Below are 22614 nucleotides of genomic sequence, written 5' to 3'. Positions count from 1 at the left end.
GAAAGCCCAACATGTTTGTTTTTAATTACAGATACTGAGCTTATTGTGGTCAGTTGATGAAGAGGTAGGCTGACTGCAGAAGTGAAAAGTTTGTGGTAGTAAAAATTGGAGATTGTTGAGAGGTGGGCTTCCTGCTGTCACTGACACTACTTGGATTCACTGTTTTCTCTTACACGCCTGACTGTTCTTGGAATCACCTAGCAGCATTTTGCATGGAAGAGTTACTCCTGGAAACAGTTTCAATCTGAGAAATTAGTCATAAACTTTGACCCTTTTCTGGTATAACTTAGACTAGATGGTTTTATTTGACAACTTAATCGTTGTACCTAAGCTGCCTCCAGAAACATTTTGCACTTGAACTTTATTAGTCTTGAATATATTACTTTTTCAGATGAATTTTTATAGTTCTTGCTAAAGAAAGGATGAACCTGGAAAAAGGAAATTAAAAGCGAGTGATCTGTGTCTTCATTTCCAAAACAAATGCAATATAAATAATTACATTCTTTTCAACATTTTGACACCAGGATGGGAAAAAAGAAAAATCCCGTCTGTGTAAACCTTCTGAAACCTGTTTCCTGTGCCATTGCCTGTACTTCATCGGGTTAGAGAGAAACACTGTATTCCTCAGATGCTATAAAGAGAATATCTCCATTCAGTGATTGTGGCAACAAGCAAAGAAAACACTGGGCTGAGTGCCAGGTGCCCTGCACTGGGTTTCAGTGCCAGTGTTGCAGAAGGACATGGGTGTTCGCAGGCTCTCTGTGAACTTCCTCACCACAAGGACAGGGTGTACCTATGGCCACATCAGACCACAGCTTTGGGGTACCCCTCTTTTCTTTAGGGTCTCTGTGGGACATTGCAAAGTTCACCTTGCATCCTTATGCTGTGTTGTAGTTCCCCATAATGGTGAAAGCCTTGAGTTTTTCATTAGGGATTTGACCCTTGGTTCATTTGAAGGGTGAACTTGATTTCCTTGCTCCTAGAGAAAAAAACCCCAAATAAACAAACTAAGCAAAAGCACCAGCCACTGTCAGTACTAATTCATCAGCTGGCATGGGGTTGGTGTTCTTCAGCTTGGGTTTGCGTGTCAGGATTTAGGGAAGACGGAATGAGAGGGAAGTGCTGTCTATAAGGAGCTGGGAGGGATGTACCAGGTAAAATACCTATATAAGAAGGCTCATCTGAAGAGATGAAAGGCAGAAAATCAGAACCCGCTGAAACGTTTCCTTTAAGGTTTGTACTGGTGAGAGGTAAAAGATAAAACACTCCACTAATACTACAGCATGTCCTTGCTAAGCCTGCAGCTGCTTTCTTGGCAGCCCCTATGGAGGCATTTTGCTGGGCCCTGAGAAAACAAGTGTTTTGGACATGCATAGGTCATGAGGATTTGTCAAGGCTGAGACATGAACACTGATGCAAAGGGCAAGGCACGGAGCTCTTTATGCATCCAGGGAGGCATCTTAGGCAGGAGCTCACAGTCTCTGGGCTCACAGATGTGTGGTGGGCTCACAGCTGTCAGCAGTGATGGGTGTCCCTTAAAAGTCTGTTCAAGAGCTGAGCTTTTCTACAAAAGTGGAGTTTCTTTGTAGGTTGGGTGGCTGGTCCAGGGTGAAAAAGGAATGATGGCAAGTTTAGTTATGCTGCTGCTGCCAAATTTAGTTATGCTTACTACACTCTAAAATACCAGTTTGCCTGTTAACATGAATATTGTCAGTGTAAGTTGACGGTGTTTTTAATTTGTGTTGTTTTCATAAGGCGTTCAAGGTTGTGATTGAGGACCGCAGGAGGGCTTTTCCAAAACCTTACTGAGGAAAAGTGCTCAATTCTTTTTCCTTAGTCAGTGGTATGGTGTAGGGGAGGATGGTTAGGTGAGATTTCAGTGTTCTCAGCCCTGGGTGGAAGGGAGTTCCCATGTGACGTTTTGCAATATGGGTTTATATTTTCTAATTTACCAGGCATTTCTCCTTTGTTTTGTTTTGCTTCCCCAGTACTTTTAAAACCTTGTTCTAATTTTCCTCTGAACCAAAGTGATGCTTAAACAACAAAGTCCATGAGAGATGTTCGTACAGCAAAGAAAAAATTCTTAGAAGAGGCTTAGGAAGTCTGAAATGGGAGGTGAATAGTTCTTTTCCTTTCTCAGGGGAAAATGGTCATTCTAAGTAAAAAGGTAAAGTGTTCTCAGATGACAGAAGAGTCTTCAAAACGCTTAAACAAGTACATCTCTGCATTTCCCAATCACGGGAGGAAAGATGTTTTATTGTAACATAGAACTGTAGTAAGTTAATAAAAGATAAATTCTTTGTAATTTTCCTTGAAAGTATTTCAATACTAATGGAAATCCTTACAGTCTCTAAACTTTCTAGTGTTTTCTTTTTATCCTGCTGTCTTCCCTTTTCGTTGCTGCTGCTCTCAGAAAAAGCTGTTTTCCCCTCTCTTTGAGGTGTCAGCTACACAGGACTCTTCCCATGCACCAGCTTGACACTTTATGTGGGCTAAGGCTTGCATGAAGCAGGACAGCAAAAATCTTTCAGTGCAGGTGCCTGGAGCTGGCCTTCCTGTACTCTTGCTGGAGCTGATGGATAGGTCTTCTGGGGAAGAAGCTGGGTTTTTATGAGGAGAGGAAACCACAGGAATGTGCCTAGGTTCAGTCCTGAGACTGGGGTTGTACAGAGGTTGTGATTAGATTGGTATTTGGTTTGGAAACATCAGTATTGTGGATTTATTTTCCTTTTTTTGCTTGAGAATCACTCATATTTAAATATTTCAGGTAAACCTGCGTCTGAGCTTGGTGGAATTGCTTTGATTTATGTGGGTGTAAGGCATAGTAGATTTATGTCCATAATGTGCGTGCTGTCCCAGTTTTTTACAGACTTACGCAAAATCATAATGAAAACATCATGAGAATGGATGTTATTTGTACTGATTTGAACACAGCATATTTCCAGATGGGAAGTGAGGTATTGTTCCTAACTTGCAATATAAAAATACTTGAAATAACTCTTTCTGGGACTTTGGTATTATCTATTGAATTCACATCTACCCTTGTCATCTGACAGGCTACTAAAACAAGATTCTGCTCAAAATGATAGAAGTGACAGTCATACAATGCATTTCATTCCTGCTGAGTCCTGTTATATGGTTAGTCTGGGGAGATCTGGATCTTGCTTCAGTCTTCCAAGGGCAGTCCTTTGGAAGCGATTTGCAGAATATGTAATTGTGCCCATAAATCCCTCGCTCCCCCCTGCAAATAGGGTAAAATTTCTGTTGCATCCCTACTGTGTGGAGGAGGCAGCACTTTTTTTTTTTTTTTTTTTTTTTTTTGGCTTGTTCCCTCCTTTTTCAAACCCCAGCAGTTGCGGTGAATTCCCTCTGCCGCTGGCTGTGCTTTCCTTCCTCTGCAGTGTTGTTATGTAGAATTGCTTCAGTGTTCTGTCAGTATTTGACCCCTTCCAGCTAGCAGTGAATTGAAGAAATAGTATGTGTGGACCCAAACTCTGCCCTCAGCTACACTTGTGGAAACCTGTGGCATTATACGGTTGGCTTGGAAAGGCTTAAGAAATCCCATGAGATCCACTCTGTTGAAAGTTGCTCTGTAAATGTTAGACAGGGCTGTTGTTTTTGTTCTAGTACATTTTACTTTAAAGCTGTACTTGAGCTGCAGTCGATGATACTGTTTCATAACGTTGGAAAAGAGGGACGGATTTGGAGTATGAGATGTGCTGTCAGTGGAGTTTGTCACTGAAACTGTCATAGCTGGGCTCCACGGTAGTGTCTGTGCTGCGAGGAGGACGTGCTCAGTGGCCTTCTGGTTCCTGGCAGCGTTCAAGCCACTGGTCACCATGCACCCATCCTCCTCAAAAGCCCGATCTCCTTTGGGAAAGAACCAGGGCCATCTGCTAGCGGGGCTGGCAGCAGTGATACCCAGCACCCTGAGGCATCTTGGTGGATGCTGACCTTGCGCAAGAGTGAGTCCCAGGCAGCAGAGGATGTTTCTTCTGGGCCAAGAAAACTGTGTTTAGGTCTGACATGTTCCTAGCATCATCCAGTATGGAGGCAGCACAGGGCTGAGGAGCCCTTTTGGTCTTCAGGCTCTGGGGAAGCTCTGGGGAGTGGCCTGTGGTGGTGTAGCTGAGCGCCCTACGACCGTGAAACACAGTGTACATGGAGATGTATGTTGGTGTATGGATGGGCCCATATGATCCTTTTGCTTCATGTTTAGTGCAGAACCACAGGAAATAATGTTCAGCCTGTAGGCAGATACTGTATGGACACAGCATCTTTGACTCATGCTGGTCTTTGCCAGTGTGGAGGATTCTTCATGCAGCTGGTCCACAGATAACCAAAGAGCTTGAATAGTTGTATAATTCTTCTTTTAAAAAGTGTTACAGTGATAGACCCGAGCAGACTGAAGTTGCAGTCAAAAAAGCCGTGCCCTGAGTCTTTAATTCTTGGTTTCTGTGTCTTGGGATCCTATGGAGACAAGGAAACAAATTATGAGATGTGAGGGAGGTAAGCAGAAGATATGATGACAGATATTATGCACACCTCCAGGACTGTCGTTGGGTATTTTTAATCTACTTCTAATTTTTGGAAAATTTTCAAAAAGAAGAGTTCTATGTATTTTTTCCAGACTGAATGGAAATTTTGCCATTGGTTAATATAGAAAGGAAGTCGGAAATGTTAGAATTACATGTGAATTATTTATGTGTCCAATTTGCTGTTGTGAATGGAGGAACAAGGGTCTTAAATGCTGTTAATAAATACTTAACAGTACTTAAATACTGTGGATTTTATTTTGCTGGCTGTGGTTGTAGCTGCAAGCCACGTAGCCTCCAGAGGTGACGTGGTGCCATGCAGTTTAAGGGCACTTCTGGAAGGGTGGAGGGAATGTGCAAAACCTTCATTGCTGGGTAGTCAGGTGACATCTGGATGTTTTATCGTGTTAGCAGAGAAAAGTGATATTTTTCCTTCAAGTCCTAAAGATGAACAGCTTTATTTATGTTTCCTCTGGTGTGTCCAGAATAGAAAAAATAATAGAAAAAAAGTTACAATTCTGTACTACAGTATCTTCACATTTTTATTCTGTGCTTCCTATATTCAAGGGATTTCCTAGCAAGAATAGAAACATCTGCAATAGCAGCTCCTATTTATGTTAATCTTTTCCAATCAGCATGCAGCCTGAAATAATTACAATAAATGCACTGTCTGCTCCAAACACTCACAACTTCCATTTATTTCAGGCTTCTTTGCTTCGGAAGTCTGAGAACATAATCCTTCATTCTGCTCTGCTTCATCTCCTTTTCATGAATTTATCCAACAGTATCTTTTGTGAGCTTCATTAACAATGGTCATGCCATAATAAATTACATAAATTGAGAAGTTTTTAATTAAATCAGTTAACAAAACAGCCCCACAAAGCATAATAAATTTAATTAGGTAATATTTTCCTGTAATAAGTTTGCACACGAGGTGTATAATGAAGTAGGCCAGAGTAAAATCTGTAATCTGAAGGTTTATAGACTTCATAGCTGCAGAAATACTTTCCTTTCTTTTTAAAAAAGGTATTTTTAAAAGACCATGTGCTAAACATACCTTGTTGTGCAAAGGATTATGCAAACTTGGCAGAAAAACAGTAGTTACTGACAAAGGCATGACTAAGAGTATATTTGAACAGAAGAAGGCACATCTTCCAGTTTTTCCCCCTCTGTTTCTGCCAGAGCTGCTCCCCAAGTAAAGGTCATTTTCTCCAGCTTGGCAGTGGTGCTTTGGGTCTGTTTGGTTTGGGTTTTTTTTGTGCTGGGCAGAATTGACAGGTATTTTTGGTCAAATTGGCCAATGTAATTAGTATAAAGAGCACATTCAGAGCTGAGTCTCCTTGCTGGTGCCGTGTGCGTTTAGCTGGGCTGCTTGCCCAGGTATGTGGGAAGGAAAAGTAAGATCAGCCCTGGCTCATGTGTGGAGGGCTGTGGAGCGACTTCTCAGGTGTCCTCTGCAGCTAACAGCATCTGTCTTTGCTTTCTCTTTCCTGAACTTGCATCCAGAAATACTAAGATTGTTATCCCCCACCTCCTACCCTCTTACACAGCCCAGCCAGACTGCTTTCGCTTGGGCAATGCTCCTGTCTAAGGAATTTGGTTCAGAAAGAAGAGCTTTGTTTTTCCTTTATGTCCAGGACAGCTTTGTGACAGTAAATGGTGCTCTGATTTTTGATGGTAAAACCACAAAGGAATTAAACAAAAACCAGTGGGAGAGGACACAGAAAGGAAATATTTAAAATGATGAATATTGGTTTGCGTTTTTCCCAGACTCTTCTGTAGTCACAAAGAGCAGTGCAAAGGGAGTACACTGGTACATCACATTTACTGTTTTGGTTTGATGATGCATAAAGTCAGAGTCATGTTTTGTAATTGTCTTTCACAAGTGCAAATGAGAGTGTATTGAAGGTTGTGAAAAACAGTTACCAGTATTTGTTATCTCTGTGAAGCATCCTTTTGATATTTTAATTTGGGGCTGATTTAGAGAGACAAGTTTGATGTCAGCAACATCAGTTTACAGTTTGGAGTGGATCTCTGTTTTTTTGAGCCCACTCATATTGTTTACCATCAAACTCTGAAACCAGGGATCAGGACTTTTGGACATTCTGTGAAAAATACATAGCACTATGTCATCTGATTTGTGTGTGCATGTAGTTATTCTGCTATCTCCAAGAGATATGTAGTATTTGACCAGGTGAGGTCTTTTGTGAAGATGGAATGGCAACTTACCTGAGCTGGTGTATAACTCCTAAAACTCACCAGAAATGTCACAAAGTTGTGAGCGGGTGGATCTCATACAGTTTTCTGACTCACAGAGTACAGTTAATTGTCCACCAGAAGACATTATAAAGCATTTCAGTGTGTCTATATATCCTATCTCTCTCTGTTCCTGCCTTTTTACAATTGAGAGTGAAGCAGCTGTAATTCTAGAGAAGGTAGGAGGGCATAAAGTTTATGTAGCAGAAGCACATCTATTTTACAGAAAATGTCACACTTAAATTTTAGGGTTCTTCCTGAACAGTTTGAACAGATGCCAGACAGCACTCCTAGGCTTGTGGGGTATTGCACAGAAATCATGACTGTACTACTTTGCAGAATTCGAGATAACTTGTAGCATATGTGGTAGTCTGGTGGTAAAGAGGGACACACAGGTCTGGAGAGCAAAACAAGGTGAAAGGAAAGAGTTACTAGGAACAAAAAGTAGGGGGGAAATTATTGCACAGAAACAGAGGGGGGAAATCAGTGAAGGAATTACAGGAATTAAAAGGTGAAGTGTTGGCTGAGAAAAGCAGCTCACTAGCAGTCACTTGCTAGGGTGAGAACATTGTATGTTCAAGAAGAGATTCAAGCAGATCTTCCCCAGAGGTTTGTAAATCTTCCGTGTGAGGGACCTTGGGATGAGCAGGAAGACACTTTGCCTCCTGAAGTGTTGCAAGTTAGGTAGCTGCGGCAGAGGAATTTTCTAATAGTATCTGGAAAAGAAGGTATTAGAAATTAAGGTCTTGATGACAGGAGTATGTCAAATTAATGCATGATGTATTTTTGGAATTATACAATGTGTCATAAGCCAATTTTGTTCCAGGGGAAATGTGACATCTTCTCCCTTGTGAGTGAGGTTTCCAAAGGGCTGAAAAGCAAGGAAAATTGGAAAGCAAAAAGTGAAGTTGTCAGGTGGAGAAGAAAAGCATCGCCTGTGCTGTTTAAATTGTATAAATTGGTGTTGATGTATCCTGCTCCTCAACCCCTTCTGATAGTTCTGTGTGTTTTGGCTACTAGACCTGTTTTCCATTTTCGGTCTGTTTCAGGACAATAGATTTTACCTTGACCTGTGAAGCCAGTCTTACCCTTTTGCATAGCAGTGACTTCCCAGGAAGCAGAAACATAAATCTGTACTGTTGCCATGAAATACATGCTGTGCCTCACAGCAGATCTGTTTTTTAACTCACAAGAATGTGTTCAAGAGGATTTTGCTGGGCTGCTGAAAATATTTGAGCTGCAGTTTTACATACTGTATTCTTGTTTCTTCTGTTTTCAGGATCTGGACTGTTTAGAAAGGAAATGTAGAGTTAAAATCTGCAATCTGACATGGTCTCCCTTTTCAGAAAAACACTTTTTCTGGCATTCATGTTGGGAAAGAAGAGCCATCCTTTCCAAGGCTTTTGGTATAGGTATGAAAATGTTCAAAGAGCTGACAGTAATTATTATTCATTGGTGCTCCTTTGCTTCTAGTACAGTGAACATATTTTTGAAGTAGAATTAAATCCAAGTCTCTCCAGGGGCTGTTGGTATTTTGCTAATGCTAAATTAAAGCGTGCCATGTGCTGTGCACTAGAGGTGGTCAGTGGTGGCTTGACAGAACTTAATTGTGTGTGTGGCCGGGGTGCTCTGAGTCACTGCGTGGTAGGTGTGATGCAGCCGCAGTCTGGTAGGAAGTCAGTCTTTCAGAGCCCATTGTGTTGTCATGAGCAGGAAGGAGACATTCCCAAGCTGCTTTCCATCCTGCTTGCAGGTTAGGTGATCCATCTCCTGGAGTGGTTATCCTGCATTGCCAATTTTTGTTCTTTCTGCTCGTCACTTATCCCTTTGCTTTTTCAACTCCCAAGCTGTAAATACTTAAAATGAGAAACTAATTAGAAGCCATGAAACAGAGATGGAAGCTGAGCTATCTTAAAAAATAACTAAGTGAAGAAGCAGGTCCAGATTGGAGATGAAGGGATGTAGTCTTTATAATCTTCAAAATTATCTTCTTATTGAGATGTTGAATCATGGGTTTGGAGGTATCAATATAAAAATTTAGTAGTATTCAGTCTTTGGGACATGTTGGTATATGTTGGAAGTTCTTATATGGCACTGCCCTTTTTTAAGCACTCATCCTCTTAATACATTGGTAATATTTTTCTTGATGAGGTCCTCACCCTTCTCAGCCAGACACTTGGAGCATGTTCTCCCTGCCCAGATGATGCAGTCAGTGCACAGAATGTTGCAGCATGGCTGGGCTGAAGTGTTAGCAGGAAGAGAACCACCACAATGAAACCTGTGAATTGTGCATCTGAGCCAGCGGAGTCACTGTGGGGGGAAGTTTCCTGAAGAACTGAGCTGAAGGTCCTTTGCCCAAGCTCTCCTTCTTCCCACTCTGTTTTCATTCTCATTGGGGGCTAAACTAGCTCAGGCAATCTTGCAGCAGATGTGGATAAGGTTCCCTGGAGACGGTAGATACGATCTCTTGTAGCATGCAGTAACTAAACGGGAAATAAATGGGATGCAGTGCTCAGTGAGGTACAGGTGCAGGTAAAGGATTGGGGGGAAAATCCCCCTGATGTGTACTGCACCCACAGTGATCCTCAGTGGTGCCTTGGAGCAGGGAAGGAGAAGGAGCTGTGGCTGCCACTCGGTGCAGGTGCTATGGTTGGTTAAATGGAGACAGAGCAGAAGAGTTGAGGAGGAGAGAAAACATCTGAAGATTCTTAGGGCTAGCATGATATTTGGGTATTGCTTTGTGGAATGGTGGCATTTTGTTAATTTATTTTGTAATCTGTGATGACAGTAAGCTGAATATTGAACAGCTTAAATCTAAGCAACTGTCATTTCATGCTTTAGTGAAGAGGGAGTGGGTGAGTGAGATAGTAGGGGTAAATTGTTAATAGGAATGAAACCAGTATGTGCAGCTTTCTCTGAACCTGCCTACCTCTTTTTTTGTGTAATATTGAGCAGCTGGGGCTGTGCTATCTCAGCTTATCATCACTAATCATGCTATAGATCTCTAGGGATATGCTTTACTCTCAGTTGATCTGGTAGAAATTTAAACTTATTACCTAGATTACTTGCATATAGATCAGCAAAACCACATAAACAGATTTTGAGCCTTTTTTTTCAGTGTGGTTCACGAGATATACTCTCATTTTTTGAGAGTGCTATCTTTGTCTAGTCAAAGAAGAAACCACTTGCACTCAAAATGAGAGAGCATTTGCACCATTGCCTTTTTTTCTTCATCAAGAAAAACTGTTCTGCTTTTAGTAGAATTAAAACTAATGGAGTTCACCGGAAATTAATTAAAATTATTTACTTTGTTTAAAAATGACATTTTCCTAGTCCATATGCCTACCTGTAAGAACTTAGGACACAACACTTGACCAACTTAGTTACAGACGTATATGCTGCTGTAATTGAATTCTTAACCTGTTTCAAACATTTTTCAGGGAGATTTTTCCCTTTCCTTGAATTCCGTGGAGTTTTTCTCTCAAGTATCCCACTGGTGACCCTATATATGCTTTATAATGCTAGGTTAGGTAGGTCTGTTTATGAGTTGCCATTCTAGGCTGCTCTCTCCAGAGATGTAATTTAGAACCTGGTGTTTCATTCATTACTATGCTTACCTTGGTCTGAATCCATGATTCTGTCTGTTGCTTAACTTTCAGACTGATGACTCATTCCTTTGCTTCATGGGATTGCTGCATGTGATCTTACCCCCACTCTGAGATGAGCTTTGGGAGTGAGCTAACAAGAAATGTTTACAGCATTCAGCATAAATCACAATTCCACAGAGAAACTTACTTTCCTGGAAAAAAAAAGAAGGAAAAAAACGGGTTTCTGTAACTTGGAGGTGAATCTATACCTAAGGAACTCGGTGTTCTCCCAGGTGGTCAGTGACAGGACCAGAGAAGATGGCTGTGGCACCTGGGGACATGCTTTAGTGGTGGACATGGATGTGGCCGGGTTAACGGTTGGACATGATGATCTTAGAGGTCTTTTCCAGCTTCAGTGATTCTGTGATTTTAAACCAGTATTTTAATAATTTATCTGTTTCATTATGACTCCCTTGAGTCTTGGTATATGCTAGAAGATGCTCTCTGCCCCTTTCTAGCCTTCATGAGAAGGTGTGCAGAAGCAGACTGGTGCTTCCATTCAGGAGCAGGGTGTAGCAAAACAACATGTGGGAATCCATGTAAAGAAAGAAATCTTAGTGGGATGTCCATTGTATTTGCAGGAGTTTTCTGCAGAAGAGCAGTTCCCTGCATGCCATGTCCCCGCATGACTTAGCAGCATCCTGTAGGTGTGAATGCCTGTCTCTTCAGAGCAGGATATGCAAAAGATGAAGAGATGGGTGGTGGAGGTAGACATGGTGACTAACTCTTTATTCCTGGAAGTGCACCCTCTGCGTGGAGGACGGCATTAAGTGTGTCCCAGATAGGCTTCTTACACTGCGTCATTGCTGGGGAGCAAGTCATTTTCCCCATGGATTCTGTACTTGGCAGAAAGCTCTGCAGGAAGTGGTAGTGTGCCTCCAGATTCAAACATATCAGCACTTGCATAATAGGTTTGTTCTTTATTATCCACCTTTTTTTTTCTGTTCTGTGGCACGGACTTCAGATACTGCACATGATAACTTTGCTCCTGCTGCGATGCGGTCCTACCACATGGTGAAGGAAGGATGTTCAGACTTGAATTATTTTATCTCACAGAATCTGTCAGTTTTACATTGCCACTTCGCTTTGGTTTCTTCCTGGTATCTCTTCTGGTATTTTTATTTAATTTTTAAAAAATCAAACACTGAGTTTAGGTTGTTACCATGAAACTGGTTGTTCTTGTTTCCTACTAAAAGATAATTAGTGAACTGAAAGAATTCTCAGAGTGTAATTCTGCCTTTTTGGGGAGGCTGGAGAATTTGCTTGCACCAATCTATCTGCTTTGCTAGGTCTATGAAGACCACAAGGTTTCATTTCTCTAGGTGATTCTAACTTGTTCATGCTGATTTTGAATTATATTGCAATAAAGACTTGTCATGAAATTGGAGAAGTACCTTTATGCTCAAGGAAAATAAATAATCTCTTTCCATATTTAGGTGCAAGTCTCAGCCAGCTCTCTTGCTGATGGTAACCTTTAGAACTAACCTGGGTTATTGTATGTGCAGAGGGCAAACAGTGAAATTATACCAGGCAATGTTTTTGTGGTTATCATTTGTAAGGGGTGTCATGGTAGCTAAAGGCAGCATAGAGTTTACATTGGGCACGTTCAACCTGTCTTCCAAATGCTGTGTTCATACCCCTTTGGTGCCAGCCACCTGGGACCTGTTTTCACCTAGTAAATGCTTCTTGTGGCCATTTGGAGGGTCTGCATGACCACAGTCCACAAGATCTTTCTTCAGCCTGGCTGCCAAACCATCTTTGCACAAGTCAGTAGCTAGGTTCTAAGGGTCAAAACTGGGACTTCTTTAAAGTCTGTGTATTAGTTTCCTTCAGAGCACAGGAAAAACACAAAAGAGGAGCGTGGACTAATTCTGTTTAACAGCTTGTGCAAAATATATGTAGGAGTGTAAAGAGGAAACTGTCACTACTGAATCTCAGAAGAAGTAAATGTAAGAAAAATGTTTAGAATTTAGGGAGGAAGGAGAAGATGATGTGCACAGATACAATGTGAAGCATCAAGTTCTTGTTAATGTCCTGGGGTGATGTTATGGAGCTGCTTTATTCCTTAACCATCCGCTTGATGCCCAAGGACGCTGTGCCTCTAAGATGGACCCGGGGCCGGGGCTGGAGCCAGGGGCTGGAGGGGGCAGTTGAACGGTTCAGCCCAACAGCTCCAGGGGCTCGGCGGGGCTCGGGAGGGAGCGCGCCGGGAGCGCTGTGCTGCTTTTTGGGTTTCTTTGTGTTCTGGCTAGCTAGAAAAGGTTCTGTTGGGTTTTTTTCTTCTTTTTTCCCTTTCCTTCCCCTTGCCTCACTGCCTCCCTTCCCTCCTCGCTGGTCCGGGGAACCTGGTGGGCCCGCAGGGTGGCCCCAGCTGGTCCAAGCCCGTGTGTCTATTCCCTCTCTGGGACTTTGTTGTATTTTGAGGGGTTTTTTTTTATCCTGTTCTGCCCTGTTTTGTTTGTGTGTTAATAAACAGTTTGGTTTCTTTTTCCCACTTTCACTCCTTGTGACCCATTTATCTCATTGACGGAGGAAAAGGGGAGGAACACTCATTCTGGCGTGTTTCCTCCTGAAGTTCTGTCTCAAAAAGCGAGACATAAATTTGGCGCCCAATGTGAGGCACGTAAAAGTGGGGAAAAAACCCCAACAACATTTTGGTTTGAAGCACTTCGTATTAAGGTACAGCAGTAAGACCATGCTGTTTGATTTATTAATTTTTCTGTGGAACCTAGCCATAAGTATATGTCCACAGCTATGGGCAATCGAGTCCCTGGCTTACACTTTTTATAAGTCAGGAATAAGAATCAGGACTGCCATTTTGATATGCCTGGTGCTAGCGAAGTTTGACTGAAGTAATGGAAACCATCAAGAATGTGTATGTCATGTTGTTTTTACATTCTGGCCTTGGTAGTTTCCTTTTGGAATGTATTAGCAATTATACCCAGTTTGTTAGGGCAAAAGCAGAGGATGATAATTCCCAGCCTTTCATCTCCTTCTTCCCTTCAGCTCTGGCACGTCACCTTTTGAAAGTGTCCAGTTTCCCCTGGATGTTAAAGATACCACCTTCTTACTATGTTATCTAGCAGGGTTTCTCTGTGTGGTCTCCAGCTTGTCTAAAATAAGGGCTGAGATTTCCAGAGGGGTTGCCCAGACACCTGCCCCAGTTGTGGAAAATCCTAAGTGGTGTGGGGTATGGGAGGACATGGGCCAGACCCTGAAGCAGTTTTCTGAACTAGTAGCCTGGAACTTCCCCCCTGAACAAATTCAGAATCCAGCTGAGGTGGGGAAGTATCTGAAGGAAAACTGCAATAACAACGTGGATGAAAAGAAAAAGCTCATTGCCATGTGCTGGGTCCTGGCTAACACTTACTGCACGCTGCTAGATACTGTAGGGCAGAAGATACAGCCAGAGGAGCAAGAGAATAAGCCTGCAGACACCCCAGTCACTCCAGCTGCAGCTAAAGCAGATGGGGAGCCTAAACCAATAACAATTGCCCCTGTCCAGAGAAAGAAACACAAAGCCAAATCCATTCTCCCAGTGGATGATGATGGGCAGCCAGGACCTTCACAGCCAGCAGAGGAAGTGGAACCCGAAATCATTACTGAGTCCCTGTCCATAGAAAGCCTTCGTACCCTGAGGAAGGATTACACCCAACGGCCTGATGAAACTATATTAAGTTGGATGGTCCCAATCTGGGATGCTGCAGGTGATGGTACAGTTCTGGATGGCACTGAAGTGAGGCATTTGGGATCCCTGTCATGAGACCTAAGTATTGACCAAGGGATGACAAGGGGGCCTGAAGCTCTCAGTCTCTGGACACGGCTCTTAAGAAGTGTGAAGGAAAGATACCTGTGCCGAGAAGATCTCCAGCTGCAGCCAAACCCCTGGAAAAACATGGAACAAGGGATTCAATGCCTGAGAGAACTGGCAGTGATAGAGATCATATTCTCAGGTGACCAAGCAATTAGGAGCCCTGACATGGTAAAATGTACTGAGAGACTTGAAACTTGCACAACATGCACCACCAGAATACATCCCTGCTTTAGCAATGATGACATGGAATGACGGGGACAAGACAGTGAATTCTACAGTGAGGAGGCTCTGGGCGTATGCAGACACTGTGCACGGCCCAACACAAGCAAGAATTGCAGCTGTCGAAAAGAGTCTGTCAAAGACCATAGAGAAGATGGAAGATAGGATGGACAAGACTCATCAGAAACTCGGGAAGGAGCTGAAAGAGGGCCTTCTCCAAATAGCATCAGTGTAGACCAGACGCCCTGTTACCAGAAGCAGACATCCCATGGCTAGGGAGAGAGGGTACACCCCAAGAGCTGAACTATGGTTCTTCCTGTGTGACAGTGGGGAAGACATGAGGAGGTGGGATGGAAAACCAACTTTGGTCCTGGCAGCATGGGTGCGTGAATTGAAGGATGGTAATTCTGAGAGAGGGAGTTCTACCAGAAGGGAAGTAGCTCGAGTTTCAAATGATAACCAGGACTAGAGGGGCCCTGCCTCTAGCCAGGGAGAGGCCAGGGAAAATCGCATCTTTTGGGCAGTGTGGGTCTAATGGGCTGGCACATCAGAAACACAGAAATATGAAGCCTTGGTTGACCCGGGCGCGTAGTGCACCTTGATTCCATTGAGACATGTGGGGGCAGAACCTGTTTCTATTCCTGGAGCGACAGGGGGATCGCAGCAGTTGACACTGCTTGAAGCCAATGTGAGCCTAACTGAACAAGAGTGGAAGAAACATCCTATCGTGACTGGCCCAGAAGCCCCGTGTATTCTGGGCATAGACTTTCTCCAGAATGGGTATTTCAAAGACCCGAAGGGACTCAGGTGGGCCTTTGGAATAGCTGCTGTGGAGGCAGAGGGCATTTGGCAATTGAACACCTTGCCTGGGCTGACCGAGAATCCTTCTGCAATTGGGCTCCTGAAAGTGGAAGAGCAGCGAGTGCCAATTGCCATCTCGACAGTGCACCGCCGGCAGTATCGGACAAATCGAGATGCTGTGATCCCCATCCACAAGATGATCCGTGAGCTGGAGAGCCAGGGGGTGGTCAGCAAGACCCACTCAACAGCCTTCAAGACCCCTTCAACAGCCCCATCTGGCCTGTGCGCAAGTCTGAAGGGGAATGGAGATTGACTGTGGACTATCATGCCTTGAATGAAGTGACTTCCACCATTGAGCACTGCAGTGCCAGACATGTTGGAGCTGCAATACGAGCTGGAGTCCAAAGCAACAAAATGGTACACCACTATTGACATTGCAAATGCATTTTTCTCCATTCCTCTGGCAGCAGAGTGCAGGCCTCAGTTTGCTTTCACCTGGAGGGGTGTGCAGTACACCTGGAACCGACTGCCCCAGGGGTGGAAGCACAGTCCCACCATCTGCCATGGACTGATCCAGACTGCACTGGAAAAGGGTGAGGCTCCAGAACATCTCCAGTACATTGATGATATCATTGTGTGGGGGACCACAGCATTGGAGGTATTTGGGAAAGGAGAGAAGATCATCCAGATTCTCCTGGAAGCTGGCTTTGCCATCAAAAAGAACAAAGTCAAGGGACCTGCCCAAGAGATTCAGTTCCTGGGGGTGAGGTGGCAAGATGGACGACGTCAGATCCCCACTGAGGTCATCAATAAAATCACCGTGATGTCTCCACCGACCAACAAAAAAGAAACACAAGCTTTCCTAGGTGCCATAGGCTTTTGGAGGATGCACATTCCTGAATATAGTCAAATTGTGAGCCCTCTCTATCTGGTTACCCGTAAGAAGAATGATTCCTACTGGGACCCTGAACAGCAGCAAGCCTTCGCCCAGATCAAACAGGAAATTGCTCATGTGGTAGCCCTTGGCCCAGTCAGGACAGGACCAGAGGTAAAAAATGTGCTCTACTCTGCAGACGGGAACACGGGTCTGTCCTGGAGCCTCTGGCAGAAGGTGCCTGGTGAGACTTGGGGTCGGCCACTGGGATTCTGGAGCAGAAGCTACAGAGGGTCCGAAGCCAACTACACTCCAACAGAGAAGGAAATCCTGGCAGCCTGTGAAGGAATCCAAGCCGGCTCAGAGGTCATTGGCACTGAAGCACAGCTCTTCCTTGCACCCCGACTACTGGTGCTGGGGTGGATGTTTAAAGGAAAAGTTCCCTCTGCCCACTGTGCCACTGATGCCACAGGGAGCAAGTGGATTGCCCTCATAACACAGCACACCTGTATTGGAAACCCGAATCACCCTGGGATCTTAGAAATAATCATAAGTTGGCCTGAAGGTGAAAGCTTTGGTCTCACTGATGAAGAGGAGCAAGTGACACGTGCTGAAGAAGCTCCACCATACAACCAGCTGCCATCACAAGACACACGCTATGCTCTTTTCACGAACGGTTCCTGGCGCATCGTAGGGATGAACCAGAAGTGGAAAGCAGCCGTATGGAGCCCCACACAACAGGTTACAGAAGCCACTGAGGGAGAAGGTGGATCAAGCCAACTAGCTGAACTCAAAGCCATCCAGTTGGCTCTAGACATTGCTGAGAGAGAGAGGTGGCCAAAGCTCTACCTTTACACCAATTCGTGGATGGTAGGCAATGCTCTGTGGGGGTGGGTGGGAAGGTGGAGAAAGGCCAACTGGCGGCGTAAGGGAAAACCAGTCTGGGCTGCTGAGGAGTGGAAAGATATTGCCACTTGGGTAGAGAAGGTGCCTGTGAAAGTCCATCATGTAGATGCCCATGTCCCCAAGAATCAGGCTGATCAGGAACACCGAAACAACGAACAGGTAGATCAGGCTGCAAAGATAGAGGTGTCAAAGATAGATTTGGATTGGGAGCACAAGGGAGAGTTGTTCCTAGCTCGATGGGCCCATGATGCCTCAAGCCATCAGGGCAGAGACGCCACCTGTAAGTGGGCACGAGATCAAGGGGTGGATCTAACCATGGACATGGACCAGGTGATCCATGATAGTGAGACATGCGCTGAGATCAAGCAGGCCAAGCGGGTGAAGCCCCTGTGGTACGGTGGGCGATGGTCCAAATACAAGTATGGGGAGGCCTGGCAGATTGATTACATCACACTGCCTCAAACCCGCCAAGGCAAGCGCTATGTGCTCACAATGGTAGAAGCCACCACTGGGTGGCTGGAGACCTACCCTGTGCCTCACGCTACTGCCCGTGACACCATCTTGGGCCTTGAAAAGCCGGTCCTCTGGAGGCATGGCACCCCTGAGAGAACTGAGTCTGACAATGGGACTCATTTCAAGAACAGCCTTATCAACACCGGGGCTAGAGAACATGGTGTTGAATGGTTGTACCCTATCCCTTACCATGCACCAGTGGCGGGCAAAGTGGAATGGTGCAATGGCCTGCTCAAAACCGCCTTGAAGGCACTGTGTGGGAGAACTTTTTAAAACTGGGAGATGCATTTAGCTAAGGCCACATGGTTGGTGAACACCTGAGGCTCCACCAACCGAGCAGGGCCTGCCCAATCCAAACCCCTGCATGTAGTAGATGGACACAAAGTCCCAGCAGTGCACATCAGGGGACTCTTGGGAAAATCTGTTTGGATTACTTCTGCATCGAGTAAAGGCACACCCATCCATGGGGTTGTCTTTGCTCAGGGGCCAGGTTGCACGTGGTGGAAGGATGGAGAGACCCGTTGTGTACTGCAGGGAGATTTGATGGTGGGTGAGAACTGCTTGTAATGTTGGAATGCCTATATATATGTTTGTTGAATGTCGCTGCCACTGTTTGTATATAGTTATGTATATATGTATAAACGTGTGTGTTTAAAGTTGAAATGTATTAATTTGGGCATTGAGCAGACAGTATGGAATAAGGGGTGGAATGTCCTGGGGTGACGTTATGAAGCCGCTTTATTCCTTAACCATCCGCTCAGTGCCCAAGGACGCTGTGCCTCTAAGATGGACCCGGGGCCGGGGCTGGAGCCAGGGGCTGGAGGGGGCAGTTGAACGGTTCAGCCCAACAGCTCCGGGGGCTCGGTGGGGCTTGGGAGGGAGCGCGCCGGGAGCGCTGTGCTGCTTTTTGGTTTCCTTTGTGTTCCGGATAGCTGGGAAAAGGCTCTGTTGGGGTTTTTTTCTTGTTGTTTTTCCCCCTTTCCTTCCCCTTGCCTCACTGCCTCCCTTCCCTCCTCGCCAGTCCGGGGAGCCTGTGGGGGCAGCCCCAGTGGGCCCGCAGGGTGGCCCCAGCTGGTCCGAGCCCACGTGTCTGTTCCCTCTCTGGGAATTTGTTGTATTTTGAGGTGGTTTTTTTTTTATCCTGTTCTACCCTGTTTTGTTCGTGTGTTAATCAACAGTTTGGTTTCTTTTCCCCACTTTCACTCCTTGTGACCCATCTGTCTCATTGATGGAGGAAAAGGGGAGGAACACTCATTCCGGAGTGTTTCCTCCTGAAGTTTTGTCTCAAAAACCAAGACAGTTCAAAAAGGGAAGCTATTCAGAGGCAGTTTGGGAAATTTGGGTAGTTTTCAATGGGCATATTCTGTTGTATCTTGCTACCAATTAACAAGTCTATTAATTTTTGGTGCATGTTATAGTTTTACCACATACCACTGCAGCTTGCTGACTAAGGCTAGTGAAATTTGTTTTTACTGAGGGTGGGTATCCTCATAGGACATGCATAAAGAGGTTGGCTGATTGTATTTTCACCTTTTGAGAGAGCAGAAATGTTCATTACAAACAACTTGTAAAAAAGCAAAGAGCGTTTCGTTGATAGTGTTATGTGAACACAAATTTCTTGTATGATTTTATATGAAGCAAACAGAAAAAAGCACAGCAATTTACCCCACATATTTGGCTTCCATCAATATAGAAAAATATTTGCTTAAATGAATGCGACTTCCGTTTGGTGTTGTAAGGGAAAATATGTTTACACTTGTTCTCTTTGCCATACTGTTTAATCTTGCTTACTTTATGTAGCCATGTTTGAATATACCATATGAAGTAGTATTTTTGTGAGTTATCTGAACATTTGAATTTCCTATGCATGGCCCTTTCCCACCATGAGGAAAGCTGTAAGCAGTGGTTTCCAGTGCTCAAAATTAACGACTGTGGGCAATTATGTGGTGGGCTCCCATTTTTAGGCTTAGTACCTAAGGGAGCTTCTCTTCAGTGTAAAACAGAAGTAGAAATTAAACTCGTTGTCTTGACATGTAAAACCAAATTGTTCAGGGTGTTTAAAAAGAATTTGTCTGCTATCAGTTCTATTAGTACATGAATTTCAAAAATATTTCTGTTACTGTGAACTTGAAAATTCAGATGGTGTTTTGTTTTTTTTTTTTTCCCAAGGCAGGAACTGCATGACTGTGTGATGCAGCTCCTTTCCTTATGTGTGGAGGTTATCTTTGTGGATGACTCCCTCTGTGGCTTTGGAAAATATCTGGTCAGCAGAGGCACCCCCCTTCCCACCTGCAGATTATCTGGACGTGTAGAAGTATTGAGCAGAGGTAGTATGCCTTGCTTCTCCAGTGTCTTGTGGTGCATGAACTTTCCTCCAGAGCTTGGACTCCTGGGAGGCCCTGGGATTTCTAGGTTAAGCAAATAGCCTGATAGAGTGTTTGAGTGATACCAGGAGATGAAAACAGCAGTGCTGGCTCTGGTGGAAGATAGCAAGAGAAGAGCACACAGAATCCCTGAGTGAGTGCAGTGACAGATACCAAGCAGACCTAGGGGCTCTTTGTTTGGCAAGCTGGGGACCAGCATAATAAAAGCCTTTTTTCCTTCTAAGGCTACAAAACCCAACAGGAGGCTTCAGGGAAAACCTTGGTGGCTTGTTCCTTCAGAGCTGTTTTTTGTCTCTTGGCAAATGTCATATCCCTGTAGAGGGATGTGAATTGGCCTCAGATGTTCTAAGAGAGTATTGTAAATGAAGGATGGAAAAATGTATTTCCTATTACAATCCATCTGACTGACATCCTAAAATTAATAACAAAAGGTGGAATTTTAGAAAGCTTGTTCAGTGGGTTTGTTTTGTTTTGAAGCTTTCTAGCTACACTTTGAGGACTTTCTTCTGTAATTTGTGTACAGAAAACAGAATGAAAGTTTCCCCTTGTTTTCTTGCCAGCTTGACAGTCATTTTGGAGCCCAAAAGCATTTAAAAAAAAGGCTCAGACTTTTTTTCTTTCTCTCTGTTTGTTTGTTTGATTTCTTTAAGGGCAGTATTTTTAAAACAGCTTGTATGAGAGTAAGCACCCAAGTTAGTGTTTGATGCATTGAATACAGTTAATCACTTAATTGGTCCATTAGGTTCTTAGGAATTTATTTACCTAAATAAATTGACTGTGCGTGACTTGTTGTCATGTAAAAATCTTTGCCTTTCAAGATTTTCCAGATAAGTTTATGCATATTTATTGGGGATATTGTCATGCTATCAATTCAGTAACTCAATTTGTTGATTTCAGTTACAAAAATGAATAAATATTTGCAGTTTTGGTCCTTTGCTTTTGGATTTGATATGAGTTAAAAAAGAATACTACTTTGATTTAGAGTCACAGAGCAACATAGTAATTGTGTCTCTTCAATGTTAGCTAGCTAATATAACCATTTCTCAGGAAGTGCTCTTCTTGTGGAAAGAAACATAATTTCGATTAATGCTTTACACTACAGAACATCTGTAATTGGATCTTTTTACTTGCTGTAGTCACAGTGGAAACTATACTCAGTGGTAAGATATTTCATAAAATCTAAGTGATAGAAACATCTACAGCCAAATTCTGGTTTGGGGTATGTGTTTATAACACATATCCCTGCTTCACGTGAAGAACCCCATGAAATGCCTCTCTTCTTTACAGACAACACAGATTGTGCAGTCATGTATAACATAAAGAGGGAATAAAAATGTGCTTCAGTAGGATTTAAGCATTATGCTGCAAAGCCTAGAATTACCTCTGTCTTAAATTATGCTGCTTTCAAGTATTTTCTTCTTGAACTGTAGTTCTTTCAGCTGTTCTGTTTAACTTGATTGGAAGTAATCATGGAATGGATGAGGCCGGAAAGCATCTCTGGATATTGCTTAGTTCACTCCCATGCTCAAGCAGGTTGTTCAGCTATATTCAGCAGGCTTGGATGGAGATGACACAACCTCTCTCAGTAACCTGTTCCAGGTGTGACTACCCTCACAGTAGGAAGAGAGTAAAAAAGAAAAAGAAATTATTTTCTTACTTTCAGATGGAATTCCCTGTATTTCGATTTGTGCCCATTGCCTCCTGTCCTTTTGCTGGGCACAACTGGGAAGAGTCTCTTCATTATTGTCTCCCATCAGTTGTTTAGACATACTGGTGAGTCCTGCCCTGAGCCTTCTCCAGGCTGAACAGTCCCTGCAATCTCAGCCTCTCATAGATCAGATCTTTCACTTCTTTTATCACCTTTGTGGCCTTTGCTGACTTGTTTCAGTCCATGCTTTGTGTATACCAGGAGGCCCAGGACTAACCCAGCTCTGTGCAGGTGTCTCACCAGGGCTGAGTGGAGGGGGAGGATCACCCTTAACTTGCTGGTGTTGCTCTTTCTAATGCAGCCTATGATGCTGTTACCCACCCTTTCCCTGAGGGTACACACTTCGTGTCTGTCAGGACCCTGGTGTTGCTCTCTGCAAGCCTGCTTTCCAGCTGATCAGGCCCCAGCATGCATGCTGCATGCATGGAGTTAACCATACCCAGGTGCAGAACTCGGAATTCACCTTTGTTGAACTTCATGGGGTTCCTGTCAGCATGTTCTCCAGCCAGTCCAGGTCCTTCTGGATGGCAGCACACCCACCTGGTGTAGCAACTGCTCTTCCCAGTTTTGTATTATCAGCCAACTTGCAGAGATTCTCTCCCACCCTCCAGGTTGGTTGTGAAAATGTTAAATGACGTTCGTCCCAGTACTGATGCCTGGAGTACTCCACTAGTGATGGGCCTCTAGCTGGACTTTGTGCTGCTGTGCACAGCCTTTTGAGCCAAGCAGTTCAGCCAGTGTTCTCTCCACCTCACCGTTTACTTGTTTAGTCTGTACTTCATCAGTATGTCAATGAGGATGTTATGGGAGACAGCATCAAAAGCTCTGCTGAAGTAAAGCTAAATAACATCCACTTCTCTCTCATCTCAGCAGGATGAGCCAGGCACCTCATTGCAGAAAACTCTCAGGTTGGTCAGATGTGATTTTTACCTTCATAAATCTATGCTGACTACTCCC

At 44.0% G+C, this 22614-nt stretch overlaps 1 protein-coding gene across 4 annotated transcripts in view; it reads left to right on the top strand.

Annotated features, from left to right (window-relative positions):
• The window catches only part of LRRC3B (leucine rich repeat containing 3B), a 51808-nt gene that overhangs the window by 9398 nt on the left and 19796 nt on the right, over window positions 1-22614 (top strand). The window contains exon 2 of one of the 4 annotated variants that reach the window (XM_032107771.1): window positions 19735-19892. The exons of the other annotated variants lie outside the window; for them this stretch is intronic. The gene's annotated coding sequence lies outside the window, so the exon portion shown is untranslated. The remainder of the gene's footprint in view (window positions 1-19734; window positions 19893-22614) is intronic. 4 annotated transcript variants of the gene reach the window in all.

Source organism: Corvus moneduloides, chromosome 1 (genome assembly GCF_009650955.1).
Source record: "Corvus moneduloides isolate bCorMon1 chromosome 1, bCorMon1.pri, whole genome shotgun sequence".
Lineage (NCBI taxonomy): Eukaryota > Metazoa > Chordata > Aves > Passeriformes > Corvidae > Corvus > Corvus moneduloides.
Note: the sequence above shows the minus strand (reverse complement) of the source record. Positions and strands in the feature narration are given on the sequence as shown.